Raw genomic sequence first — 12,819 nt, 5'->3', positions numbered from 1 at the left:
CTTAACCCGCTCCCGGGCGCAACGGGAAAATAACCGGGCTGAGCGGAGCTCGGGTCCGTCGCCGGGAGTGCCGCCTGAGGGGCGGGCGAGGAGGGAGCGCGTCCGCAGCCCACACTCGAGCGCATTCTATGAGTACAGAAAAAGGCAGTCTGCCCGCACCCAAAATGGCGAACGTCGTTCCTCGCGACGGCGCCTGCGCAGGAGTCCGAATTCGGTGACACTAATTCCCCCGGAGTGTCCTCCCCCACCCCGGCACCCACCAGCGCCCGGCCCCGACCTAGCCACCTGCGCCCGGAAGTGACGTAGCAGCGGCAGCGGTTCCCCGCTGCATGATGGGAGAGTGTGTGGAGTGGGCGGGGGTCTCCGCGGAGGAGGAGGAGGCGGAGGCGGCGGCGGCGGAAGAGGGCGGAGGGTAGTGGGATGGGGGTCCCGCGGCAGCGCTGAAACTCCGGGTGGGCGTCCATGGCGCCGCTGCGCTGACAGGGCTGGGAGCAGCTCGCCTTCCGCCCTCGCCCGCTCAGCGTCCGAGCAACCGGTCCTTCCTCGGGGAGCCAGTTCCTCCCCGGGCCGCCGAGCCATGCCCATCGCGACCGTCCGGGACGAGCCAGGTGAGTGCCGCCGCCGCGCTCCCGGGGGCTGCGGAGGAGCCGGCCGGCCCGGTGGTCCTGGCCTGGAGCACCTGCCGGCGTCGGCCCGGCTGCGGGCCTGCGAGCTCCGGTGCGGGCTCTGCTCCCCTCGGCGGCTGCGGAACGCCGCCGGCAGCGCCCGGAGCGGTGGCCCGGCGCTCGGCATCCCGAGCTCGGCCGAGGAGAGCCAGCCGTGCCCTCCCGGCCGCCGTGGCCCGCCCTGCCCCTTGGCATCTACCTGGCCGAGCTGCGCGCCTCCGGGGTTCCCTCCCGGCCGCGGTGGAGAAGTTTGGGGCTCCGCTCCGGCTTCCTCCTTCTCCCTCCTCCCCTCGTGACAGGTGTAAACACTGGCTGCCTCGCGGAGGCCCGAGGCTGGCGGCTGCGGGAGTGTGTCGCCTCGGAGGGTCTCGGAATGTCCCCAGCGGGCAGGGACAGCCCCAAGCTGTGCCCCTTGCGGAGAGGACCTTTTCGGCACTCCTCAGGAAATCGTCTGCGTCCTCTCCCTCATTGCGTTCGAAAGTTGAGCTATTATTCTTTAAGCGCCCGGCTTGGCAGGTGCTGCCGGGTGCAGGGGACAGAGGGCGAGCAGTGGTGGGGTCTTTTTCCCCTTGGGAAAGCGAGACTAGTTAGACCTCCCACTGCCCCCCACCTTCTTGGTTTATTCAAGTGATTTCCCTCTGAATCGGTTGCGGCTGAGGAAAGAACTGACTCATACATATAAATATTAACGGGAGGGGGGACACGTCAAAGGAGCCATGGTTCTGTTTCGGAGTTCTCACTTTAAGTAAAACTTCTACCCATAAACTTCACAGCATCAATGTCTTCTACGAGGCACGTCCTCATACTCAGAGGTTGGTTTTTGTTTGGGGGAGTTTACTGAGGGAGATGAGGGTTCGGGAGCAGTTTAAATCTGATTTGATATTTAACTGTTGGTTTCGGTTAAACTATTAGAGAAATATATGCTAAACTCTAGGGGGAACTGTGCTTCAACTCTAATTCGTTGATAGAATCAGCCTAGTTTACCCACTTTTCATAAGTTTCTAAATATTGGCATTTATAGTAATCATTTTTAACAATTTCCAGGGGTGTGTTTATTAAAATAAAGTATTTATGGTAGCCTTATACATGGAGAGGTCTCACTCGAATCAAAAGTTAGATCCAGCATCAAAATTTCTAGTCCAGCAAGTAGAACCTACTAGATTATTAGATCTAGTCACTTTTCTGTGTATGTATCAGGTTTATTTATTGATGTCTAGAGACCTATTTTAAATCATTAAAAAAAGCTCCAGAAAGACGTTAACTAGTACTCAGATAATATGTAGGGCCCTCAGATAATACGTAGGGCCCTTGAGTTTGAACGGTTACCTGATATTTTGACCTAGAGACTGTAATGAAAATAATCTCATGTCAAGCAAAGATAAATCCACAATGGCATTGATAATTTTTGCAGAATCCAATTGCCTATGAAAATCTCATAATCTAGGTGATTCCATTATAGAACATAATTTTAAATTCTATTCTGCTTATAATTAATAAAAAACTAGATGCAAAAAGCAGTGAAATTTGAGTACTGATTTTTTTTCTGAACTCTAACAGCAAAGAATTTATTAAATAGCATCTCATTGAGAAACTGACTGTCCAACCTTTCCCTCAGGTCTCATAATAGCAATCTCTTAACGTATTTAGATACTTAAAAACCCTCAAGAATTACCTAAATTAAATGTTGATATTCCAATTTAATGTTACCAACAATTTGTTTTTGTTTTTTGAGGCAGGGTTTCATGTAGCTCAGGCTAGCCTCAAACTCCTAATCCTCCTGTTTCTGCCTCTCAAGTGCTTGGTGTGTGCCATCACACCCAGGTTCCAAAAATTTGTAAATTAAAAATAAAGGACTTCTCTCTCTAAGCACTTTCAGTTCCTCATTATGTAGCCCAAAAGACTTTACAGCCAAAAGTTCAATTTTTTGTTGTTGTTTTAATGCAACTTTGAAAATATTAAGCAACTATGGGTTTTACATATGTCATTTTGGTGATTGTTTCTAATTAGTATATTCATATGTGTGCGCAGACACAATCACAACTCTTTGTGCAGCTTTGCATAGTAATTTCTAACAGTGATATGTTCTGCTTTCTGTGAGCTAGATACTTGCTCTTTTCTCTTTGTTTTGTGTTACTGAGGCGTGAACCCAGGGCCCCATGCATTTTAGGTAGGCACTGTACCAGTGAGCCCCATCCCTAGCTCAGCAAGATACTTTAAGAAATGTTTTTCTGAGTCAGTGAGATGGTTCAGTGGGTTAAAGGCACTTGCTGCCAAGCCTGGTGCAACCTGAGTTTCATCTCCAAGACCCATATTGTAGCAGGAAGGAACTGAGTCATGCAGATCGTCCTCTTCCACATATATGCCATGAAAGACTCATGCATGCACAAATGTACACATAAATAAATATATGTAATTTTAAAATACTATATTTCTGAGAATTTAAGTTATTTTTATCCTCCCAACAACCCTGTAAGGTAGCATATAGAGTGCTATCCCTATTTTTCAGAGGAAACTGGGGCACAAAAATAGTAATTTTCTTAAGGCAAATCAGCTGGTAAGTGACAAGGCAAGATACAATAGAACATTATGTAGTTTTTAAAAATGTAAAACTATACCACTCTTTTCTGGGATTCATGAAGCATGTATCACAAGAATAAAAATGTGTGGGCTGGGGGTGTTCTGCTCAGTGGTAGAAAACTTGCTTAACTTGTACAAGATCCTGCATTCAGTCCCAGCATTGCAATGTGTAATGGTAACCACCAAGTAAGTATAAAAGTTAACCTCTGGAGAACTATAGAGTGCTAAAGGATTGGGAAGGCACCCCTGACTTTTCAAGTGGATCCTTACTGTTTGTCGCATACTTGATTAGAGAAAGTTAAGTAAATTCTAACATAGTTGTGTTAACAGTTGTGTAGTGGGTGTGGGATCATTTCTTTTCCTCGGGCTTTGTTTTATTGCTTGGGATGCTTTACAGTAAAATAAAAAGTTAAACATTTCTCTTCAAAACAAAGTATCACTTTTTTCTTTAGCAGGATTTCAGAAGGGAGTAGGGAAACAATGTTATTTTGTATTGACTTCGTTTTAAAGTATGGGAGCTATTAGCTTGAATTAAAGCTTTTCCAGGTTTCTCTGCCTTAACTTCTTTTGCCTGGGCCCTCATCTAAAATTGCTGCCAAACATCTCAACAGCCCTATTTGACATACGTGGTTTATATTTCTAGGTGGACCCTAGAATTCAGGGCTCGTTGATCAGTAGGTTAGACCAATTCTCTGGTAAAGAGAGGTCAGAAACTTGGGTGGGAAGAGTTCCTGAGAAGTGTAAAGAGGAAAACAGATGCAATAGTCCATCTTACTCTTGTTGACCACTGCTACTTCTCCCAAATAGCTAAGGTAAAGGCAAACCAAAGATAAATTGCTAAGAAACTAAATATCTGTATGTTCAGACCTTAATTTACAAGCACTCTAATAGTGATTACTATCCAGAGGAAAACAACATAGTAAATTAGGGCAAATTTCCCCCTTTTGATTCTGTTTGTGTAGGTATAGTATATGGCAGTTATTTAACTGAGTATCTGCTTAGGGTCTTCGGGTTATTCTTAAAGTAGTCATCAAGTACCCGCTCTGTGTCAGGCCCTTTTGTAGGGAGACTGAAATGACAAAACAACAGTAAAACCCTGTCCTCACAGAGCTTTGATTTCTAGTGTATGTACGTACTTTACACGTTTGTGTTTGGGACAGCCGCTGAGGTAGCAGACATAAAAGAGTTGGTTTGGGGAGTAAAGGAGCATTACTTTTTACTTTAAGTCATGGACTAGATGGCGTTTATAGGGTATTGATGGGTCTTGCTGCTTAATGTATGGTGGGGTTGAAGACTTAAGACCTGCAGGAAGTAAAGATAACCATGGGGGAAGAATAGTAGATATAAATACATGCCCAGAATATTGAAAGGATAGCAGCAGGTAAGACAGTGTTTCTAGAATAACAGGCAGGAGAGCTAAACAGGAGTTCAGATCGGAGATAGAGGCCAGTTGAGCAGCTTTGGAAGCCCTTTGTAAACGTCCTAGAGACTAGCTTTTTAGTGGGAAACAATTGCAAGGTTGCCAAGGGAAGATGTCAGTTAACATGTTTTGCTTTACTTTGTTTATGTTTTGTATGTGTAAGTTGTGTGCCTGGTGCCCGAGGAAGCCAGAAGAGGGTGTTGGATTCCTGCAAGTGCAGTTATGGATAGTAGTAAGCCATCATATGGGTGCTGGAAATTGAACCCAGGTCCTCTTGTTGCAAGAACAACAAGTGGTCTCAATCCCTGAGATTATTCACCACCCATTTATGTTTTAAAAGAATATGTTAGGGCTGAGAGTGCAATTCAGTGATAGGCACATGCACACATACATGCACACACATACACATCTACCTTCAGAAAAAGGATGCATGTACTTATTGTACAGGAAATAAACCATAGGAATGCGAAAATAGAAGCAGAAGCACTCATTGAGGAACTGGGTACAGTGATGCAGCTCAGGCAGTGTCCAGAACTGATAGTGTAGAGATAATGAGAGTGGCCAGTGTTTGAGTTGAAACCTAGAGTTCTCCCATTGCTAAATTCAGAGAAGTTATATTCAGTCACCTTCCAGAAACCAAGTCCATACAACCAGTGTCCTAGCCTATTCTGACACTTCCTCTATCCTACTTTCTAATCAAATTCTATTACATGTCTAACTGTGCCCAGACAGTGACTCCATGTATCATCCTTGGTGTCAGCCGTTTTCTCTCTAAAATCCTTAAGATACTTTCTTGCCTGGGCATGGGCTGTACACCTCAGCACTCAGGAGGCCAGCCAAGGCTACATGGGAAGACCCTGTCTCAGAGAAGAAAGAGAGAAGAAAATTCTTTTTACCCCCTAGAGCATTTAATCATTTTCACTATTCCTCCTCTTCCCAATCAAGTTAGATTGCTGTTAGCCACACTTTACCTCCTTTACTACACACCCACACAGAGTTGTAAACTCTTCTCATATAAATCCCCCTTATTAGCCTTAAGTTTCATTATGGTTATTACTCCCTTTACTCTGTCCTAGCAGTTTTGTGAAGTAGATACTCCGTAGTTGGTTATGTTTTTTATGCTTAAAGCATACAAAGGTAAAAAGGGGCCACATTTAATAAAACAAAAAACTGACCTGTTACAGTTTTGATTTGGTTTGTATTTTTAAAAGGGGGTCTTACTATGAACCTTGCCTGGCTTGGGCCCTAATATGTAATCCATTGTGGCCTCAGACTTGCAGCAGTCCTCCTTCCTCTCCTTACCGAGTAAAAGATTTACAGGCCTGTGTCACCACACTCCTAGTCTCCTGTTAGGAACTTGTTTCTGTCAATTCTAGAGTTTTGGAAGTTGCTTACAGTGCACTTCCTGTTTACTTAGGTAATATTATATCCTCCTGGAATCTTTGATGGAGTTGAAGAATAGATAAAGTTTTCCTTAGTTATTTTAAAAGAAAAAAGTAGATATAAATTTTTTAATTGTCTTGATAACTGTCATATGTAATTTTACCATGTTAAAGTTAAAACCTTCCTTTTTATTTAAACAGAAAAGGGGAGGTGATGTGGGATTCCTCTCTGTATGCTGGGAATACCATTGGTTAATAAAGGAACTGCTTTGGGCTTATAGCAGAGCTATAGGGGAATAGAGCTAGGTGGGGAAAACTAAACCGAATGCTGGGAGAAAGAAGGGAGAGTCAGAGAGAAGCTGTGGAGCCACCGGAGACAGATACGTTGAAACTTTGCTGATAGGCCACGACCTTGTGGTGATTCGCAGACTAATGGAGATGGGTTAAATTAAGATATAAGAGTTAGCAAATAAGAAACTAGAGTTTGGGCCAAGCAGTGATTTAAATAATATAGTTTTTCTTCCAACAGTAACTAACATATTCTCCCAAGCATTTATATATATTTATATGTATATGTATGCTTTTCACAAAAAGAAAAAAACTTTTATATTTATTTATTGTTGTAGGGGAGGGTAGGTATTCATGCCATCATGTTTGTTCAGAGATCAGAGGATAACTTTGTGGATAACGGAGTTCGCTTTTTCCACCTGTACTTGGGTTCAAGGGATCAAAAGCAGGTCACAGGCTTGCTCAGCAGCTCCTTTACCCACTCAGCTATCTTCCTGGCCCAACAGAATGGGATTTGGTGCATACAGTTTAGAGTGTTTATCTTTGCCAAGTTGCCTAAACCAATATTCAAGACCATAATCGGCCTCTTCCCCAGTTCATCCAAAAATAATTTGGATGATTTGTTGAAATCATTATTAACTTCATGTTATATTTTTCTGGTTCTTAAAATTATGAAATTACAGAAAACTATGGAAAAATAGGGGGAAAACTGGTATACTTCCTATGGCAGGAGTTCATCTGTTTAATGCCTGACACCAAAGAATCAATATGATTAGAAGGAGTACTGTAAGGGAAGTGTGTGTGTGTGTGTGTGTGTGTGTGTGTGTGGCCAGAGGGCAGCATTAGTATCTTCCAAAAGAAGGTTGTTAACATTTGGTTTTTCTTCCGTTTTTTGAGATTGAATCAAATTGATTTTTTTTTTTTTTTGAGGCAGAGTCTCATGTAACCCAGGCTAACCACTAACTTGCTTTGTAGCAAGGATGACTGAACTTTTAATCCTTCTGCCTCCATCTTGAGTGCTAGGATTACAAGTGTGTGCTACCGTGATTGGTATATATAGTGCCGGAGATCAAACCCAGGGCCTCACATGTGCTAAGCAAGCACTCTACCAAACATACCATGCCTGAGCCTCATATTGCTGCAGGTTATGAACATCTCTCCATGTTACTGACAATCTTTAAACATGATTTTTAGTGACTGTGTAAAATGCCATCAAGTGAGTTTCAAAGTATTTTGCTATTTCTCTACAATTGGATGTCCTAGCTTTGTTGTTGTTTGGGTTTCTTCCTTTCTTCTTGTTGAAGTTGTTAATTTGACACATGCTAGAGTTATTTAGGAAAATGCCTTCATCCTCTCCTGTGGTAGGCAAGTCTGATGGACATCTTGATTAGTGATTAATGCGGGAGGGCCCAGTTAACTGTGATGTCACCCCTGGGCAGGTGGTCCTGGGTTGTATAAAACAGGCTGAGTAAACCTTGATCAATAAGTAGCATTCTTTCATGGCCTCTGAGTCAGTTACTGCCCTGAGCCCCTGCTTTGATTCCCTCTATGCTGGACTGTAATCCTGAAGGGGAACTTAGAAACCTTTCTTCCCCCCAAGTTGTTTTGGTCATGGTATTTATCACAACAATTGAAACCTCACTGGGGCATTGGATTTTTTGTTTTTTTTTTTTTATGTTATGAAAGACCATCTGGGTGAACAAGTCTGTAAACTACTGTCTTGATGTTTTCCCATTAGATCAAGTCTTAGAAACAGCTAATTGTCACCCCTCCTCCCCAAGCCTATTGCTTCCAAAAGGTTAAACCAGTTCTACTTTTCAACGTGTTTACCTGAGCTGGGTGAAGTGGCTCAAGCCTAGGAAATAGAGGAAGAAGGATCAGGTTTAAGATCATCCTTGGCATCAGGTTGAGTCTTTGGCATCATAGCCTAATCTACATGAGACCTAAATATAAATAATTTGCCTGATTTTTTTAAAGGCACTTTTGCAATATGGAGGAATTTTTGCATAATTAAAAAACTTTGAAGGAGATCTAGCAACTCACAAATAGAAATTTGGTCGGTGCTACTGAGATAACTCAGTGGGTAAGGGCACTTGGCTGTCAGTGGCAAGCCTTATGGTCTAAGTTTGATCCTAGGACCCACAAAGTAAAAGAGAAAACAGCTCCTGAAAATTGTCCTCTGCTTCAACATGTGCACTATAGCATGCATGAACACACATACATTAGATAGATAAATAAATGAATTTAAAATAAAAATATTCTCTCCATTTGTAATGCTAGAAGCAGTAATTGGAATTGGAGAAATTAGAAACAAAGGAAAGAAAACACATACTTTTTTATACTTTGGATTAGGAGCAATTTCTGGTTTGTAAAATCAGTTTAGGGGGTCATGACCAACTTTTAAGAGAATGTCAAGTAAGTATGGCAATGCCTATAATAATAGCACCTGGGAGGTGGAGGGAGGAGGAATAGGAGTTTCAGGCCAGCTGTGCTGGGCTACATGAGACCCTGACTCAAAAAAAAAAAAAAAAAAACTAGAAAGAAGGAACAAATGAACTAGAACTAAACAAGTCAGTGTATGCAGAGAGTATATTCTGTTTTGGTGAAATTTTTCTTTCAGGGGTGAGCCCCTTAATTGGTTATCCAATACAGGGTGGTCAGCCCTGAAATCATATACACACAAACAACAAAAATGGACTCATAATATTGTATTTATATATTTTTGCATTTCTTTCTGTAAATGAAATTGATATTCAAAGAAGAACCATTTATTGAAGGAGATATTGGAGGGGTTGGAGGGAGAAGAAAGGGGAAAAGGAATAGGATGTAATTATATTTAATTATAAGTATTTTTAAAATTTTTTCTTAGATATCAAAATAAGGCATTCTCTAGAAAATGGTGTGAAAAATCTTGCTTATTGGCAGACTAATTTTCCAGTCATTTCTAACCATAGGTATTTGGTAAGTTACAAATAACTTCCCCTTTAGCCCTTAATCTCTCTCTCTTTTCTTTCTCTATTTCAGGCAAAAGCAAAACTTTAAACAAAAACATTGAAAGATTAACCAGTTAGGAATGTTTGCTATAGATTCTTTCCCTAGTTTCCATGGAGTTCTTGGTACAGGGAGTTCTTGGTACAAGGCATACTCCCTGTATGCCTTGGTGTTCTACATGCAGATACCCTGATAAGCACTATTGACAAAGCTTTTGTTTTGATAATCTTCCCCCAGGAATGTCATTGTGGTAGTGTTTTTATCTGTGGATTGTGCATATATAGTTTACTTATGGTTTATTGTGTAGTATGTATGTGTGTATGTATAGTTTATTGTTTATAGTTAATAGTTTGTGCCTAGTTTATTTCCTGTTTCCTTCTGTTACTATAAATGCTGTTGCATCAATGAAGGGCAAGAGAACAATTTAAAGTCAAGCTAATATTACCTGGAAAAGAACTGGTAAAGTAAATCTGCTCTTACTTAGGTCATATTTTAAGACCATATTCGTGAGTTTTAGATTATCTAGGATCTTGTCTACTTTCTTTACTGTTAGCCCAGCTAAGTGAATTCCAACTTCACCCAGCTATAGTTGTATAACTCTTGTAGCTGCTGCTTTTTCTATGTGTTAGCTCTTACAAGGCATTTACTGTGATGTGGCTAGCAGATTGTAAGAAGAACAACGGCCAAAGACCTGACTTTTCTTTTAGTTACATACTATAGTGGTGTCTTTATTCTTGAAACTCACAAAGTAGTTTGTGGTTGGGGGGCGGATGTTAGGGTTTTGTTTGTTTTTCTCACAGTATTCTAGTCTTGTGAAGTTCAGTGTGTCTGTCTTGACTAGAATGTGAATTTAAAACATGCAGCAAGAAATTTTTTTCAAAGTATGTCAACCATTCCTGTTAGCTTTTTGCCAAGTTGGGTGTAGAAGATTTTTTCATGAAGTACTAAATAAAATTGCTAGAAACAGAAAAAGCGAGAATGTTAGTTGGCTTATCCAGTGCAGCATCATGCTTTGGTGACACTGGGTGACACCTCTGTACATGCTGAGTAATTGCTTCAATTCAAAGCAGGTCCTCATGTTAGGGGTTGTGTTGAATGAAATCACAAGCCATTTTTGTCCTTTAGCAGTTTTTCCGTATCGCTAGCACATAAAGTACCACCTCTGACAAGATGCTTGTCTCTGCAGACAGGTTGTAGCACACCGGCTTCCTTTCACATTCATCTCATCTCAGACAGCATTCATCAGAATACACTTGCCCCAATTAACCACGTGTGTTTTCTAACTTACTCGGTGGAGCATTGACAGGCCAGAGGCGAGGTACTGGAATCTTCTTCCTGTGGGAGGTGTGCTGTATTCAGTAGCAGTCAGTAGAGTAAATACGGTAAGAACAACATGTATTCATTTCCTATTTTGAGCCAGGCCCTGAGGATGCAGAAAGAACAACAGCATTGTCATCTTGAGCTTGAGCAAAATAGCTAGGAGCAGACTCCGTGGTTTGGTAGGGCTGAAGCCAGAGATTGCTGTGTTGAGGACTTAACTGGAAAGTATAGAAGTAGAGACAGCCCCTGTCGAGAGGCTCTGTAGCAAGGGATTCAGAAAGGCTCAGGGGCAGGGCTTTGTTTTGTTCCGATTTGTTTTCAGAATGGAAGAAGCTTGTATGTTTGTAAGATGAATAGAAAACATCAGAAATGATAAAGAAATAAATTCAGAGTCCCTGATCATAACTGGGAAGGAAAGGCAGAAGGGTCCAGGATTGTTTGTATACAGGATTGTGGAGGAGGCGTGGAATTGTGCTCTCTACCTTTAAAATGTATTGTCCTTGTAAAGATTCTGGGATATGAAGGCAAAGAATTAAGAGTTTCAAGGTGAACTGGTTTGCATAAAATAGTAAATTCCAAATATGGTCAGTTAATATGACAATTTAAATGTAAAACAATTCATACTATTTCTATTTACCTTAATTATTATTTGAAACCCATCCAAATACAAAGAAAACACATTATTATGTGTGTACATGTATTTAGATGTTCAGTTAAAGGAATTCTTTTCCCCAGTGCTAGAGATTGAACCTAGGGCCTTGTACTCTGCCACACATTATCTCTAGCCCATGAAAAATGTTTTTGTGGATCTTTGAAAACCAGATCATATAAAATGATAATGCTTAACTGCTATTTAATAAGGTAATTAGCTCCTCAGCAAATACATGTAGCTGCTCTCGTGTTATAATTGGCATTGTATAATAATATTTATACTTTTATATGTTGCTTTAATTGATATTAAAAGCAGGATTATCAAAACTTTGTCACTTTGAACAGTCTGGCCTTTTAAGGCTGATAGAATAAAGATATTTTGTGCTTGCTTTCCCTCGTCTCATACGTTGAATAATATGTACATTAATTTTGAAACTGACTTGCTTCTTGGCATTTTTGTTGGCTATCCTTTGAGTTTATGAAATCATCTTTCTCTTTCCAAATTAATGTAAATGTTTTAGGGAACTTTTTCTGAGCAATTCAGATACCTTTTAAGGGGAATTTTTTTATATTCTGTCAGTCATTTCTGAAATATTTTAAATCTCATCAAATATTTAATTGGTTAATTCAGTTACTGATGAGATTAATATTTAAGCTTTAAGCTTTTATTTCTTCATATGTAAAATTAAGATGCTTCCAATAACACAAGGAATAATAAGTGATGTTGTATGCCCTTGACCTCAGCTGCTCTAGAGGCTCTGGTGGGAGACTGTCAGATTGAAGTCAGCTTGGAACATATATGAGACCTCTATCTCCAAAAGAAAAAAAAATTAAAGGAGATAGTTTATGAATTCTTTCCACATAATGCTGGAACATAGTAGACCCTTAAAAAAAATACTGACTTGACACCTAAGATGGGCATGGTGACTATGTGTCTGTAATTTTAGGGTTAGGTAAACTGATGTAGAAAGAGTGCTCCCGAGTTTGAAGCCAGCCTGAGCAAGACCCAAACTAGAAACATACACATCCATGAAGACACATGCACATGTACACACACGCAAGCAAGGTGAAAACACTTGGAAGTAGTAATAGTTAATACATCTTTTAAATAGTACTGCATAGTATTTTGTAGTTGGTGACATATTGGCATTCCTGATGTCTTGAATTCTTGGTTTTAAGTTAGTAGGTTAATTATGAGATCTTTAAAAACACTCAGTTTGGGAGCGTAGAGAGATAACTTAGTGGGTAAAATGCTTCATACAAGCATGAGGGCCTGCATTTGAATTTCTAGAACCCACATAAATGCCAGACTCGGTAGCATGAATCTGTAAGCCCAGTACTCCTAGAAGGCCGAATCAGAAGAATCCCTAGAAGTTTACAGGCACACACAGTGGAAAAACAACAAAGATGCACATGCTCACATGCACACTCTGACATCCATACATAAATGACACAGAGGTCTTTGGTTGTTGTTGTGTTTTTCAAGGCAGGGTCTCACTATGTATCTCTAGAGGCTGCCATGGAA

At 41.0% G+C, this 12,819-nt stretch overlaps 1 protein-coding gene across 2 annotated transcripts in view; it reads left to right on the top strand.

Annotated features, from left to right (window-relative positions):
- The first annotated feature begins 405 nt into the window (after positions 1 to 405).
- Positions 406 to 12,819, top strand: part of Aftph (aftiphilin) — a 62,850-nt gene continuing 50,436 nt past the window's right edge. The window contains exon 1 of one of the 2 annotated variants that reach the window (XM_050140859.1): positions 406 to 608. The gene's annotated coding sequence lies outside the window, so the exon portion shown is untranslated. The remainder of the gene's footprint in view (positions 609 to 12,819) is intronic. The other variant, XM_050140858.1, reaches the window with a different exon arrangement.

Source organism: Alexandromys fortis, unplaced genomic scaffold (genome assembly GCF_014885135.2).
Source record: "Alexandromys fortis isolate MF-2015 unplaced genomic scaffold, M_Fortis_MF-2015_v1.1 scaffold_7, whole genome shotgun sequence".
NCBI lineage: Eukaryota > Metazoa > Chordata > Mammalia > Rodentia > Cricetidae > Alexandromys > Alexandromys fortis.
The sequence above is the reverse complement of the archived record's forward strand: the minus strand, read 5'-3'. Positions and strand labels throughout refer to the sequence as shown.